At 62.6% G+C, this 1,293-nt stretch overlaps 1 protein-coding gene across 1 annotated transcript in view; it reads left to right on the forward strand.

Moving 5' to 3' along the window:
- The first annotated feature begins 1,038 nt into the window (after positions 1 to 1,038).
- The window catches only part of SERPINB6 (serpin peptidase inhibitor, clade B (ovalbumin), member 6), an 18,512-nt gene continuing 18,257 nt past the window's right edge, over positions 1,039 to 1,293 (forward strand). The window contains exon 1 of the mRNA XM_008580395.1: positions 1,039 to 1,121. The gene's annotated coding sequence lies outside the window, so the exon portion shown is untranslated. The remainder of the gene's footprint in view (positions 1,122 to 1,293) is intronic.

The following is a 1,293-nucleotide window of genomic DNA, read 5'->3' on the forward strand; positions in this document are numbered from 1 at the left end:
GGAATACATGTATGTGTGTGTATACACATGCACATACATGTCGCCTACTTCTGCAAAAGATACACAGAAAGGATAAACCTATAGCCAATAAAATTGGGGTGAAAAACACTGGAGAGGACAAAGGTAGAGATATCTCGAATATTGCTTTATGTCTCACTACTCCAAAAATACAATTAAAAGTCAATAACTGGGGTGGGGGTTGTGGCTTGCTGCTGACGTGTGCTGGGTGGAGGAGCCAGGGATCCTGTTAAACATTCCATCATGCCAGGACAGCCCCCCACAACCGAGAATTATCCGGCTCAAACGTCGCAGGGTCTGTGGGGAGAAACCCCAGCTAAGGGTAAACGTGCAGGAGGCAGTAGCAGTCGGAGGTTTCCAAAACGGAGCTCGTGTTTCAAACCTGGCCAGCATTGTCCCCACCTCCAGTCACTCCTGCCCTTTCTGTTCTCCGGACTGCTCCGAGATGGCAGACGGGGTCTTCATACTCATTTGTCTACTTTGTCAGTACCCTGGGGTCTAACGCTCACAGGTCCCAGAGCGCTGGAGGTTGGAACACACGTGATGGTCTCGCGCGGGCTTCGTTCACTTATAATTTCTGTTCTGCACTGTCCGGCTTAAGCCCATGGCCCAGCAGCTGGCACTTTTCTGGTCAGAGGCCAGAACTCGGTTTCTGCAAAGGCACAGTAAACGGACCAGTGGGGCCGCGCACTGTCGTTCCTGATCGGCAACTCCCAGAGGGCCAAGCCTTCGTTCCACTCTCCTCCCCGGGGAGGCGGACGCTCAAAGCCCCCAGGACCCGCACGGACCCGGGCCCCTCCAGCGGGCGGGGGCCGGCCTGGGGCCCGCGGATCGGCCAGGCAGCCGGGGCTGGGGTCAAAGAGCAGCGGCCTACCTGGCGCACACCTGGGCCTCCTCTCACCGCCCTCCCTTCGCCCCGCCCCGGGTGGGGAGGGCGGGCGGCGCACTCGCTGGCTTGGCCCTGCTCGGGCGCTCCCCGCCCCGCCGGTGTTTGAGGCCCTGGAGGCTACGCCAGCTCCCGGAGGCCACGCCAGCTCCCGGAGGCCGTGGCGCTGAGGTTCTGGGGTGCGTGTCTGGTGCGGGACCCGCTGTGGCATCGGGAGGTCAGTTCTCCGCCCCAACGCCGGGAAAGCTCCAGGGGCGACCAGGGGCCTGAAGCAGGGTGGGCAGCCGGGGCGCGCGGTCGTGGGCGCGCGGAGGCCCGAGGTGGGGCGGGGGGCCCGAGTGCCCCAGGTCCGGGCGGTCCGCGGCGTCGCCTGCTTGGCCCAGAGGCCA

Source organism: Galeopterus variegatus, unplaced genomic scaffold, assembly GCF_000696425.1.
Source record: "Galeopterus variegatus unplaced genomic scaffold, G_variegatus-3.0.2 Scaffold2077, whole genome shotgun sequence".
NCBI classification, from domain to species: domain Eukaryota; kingdom Metazoa; phylum Chordata; class Mammalia; order Dermoptera; family Cynocephalidae; genus Galeopterus; species Galeopterus variegatus.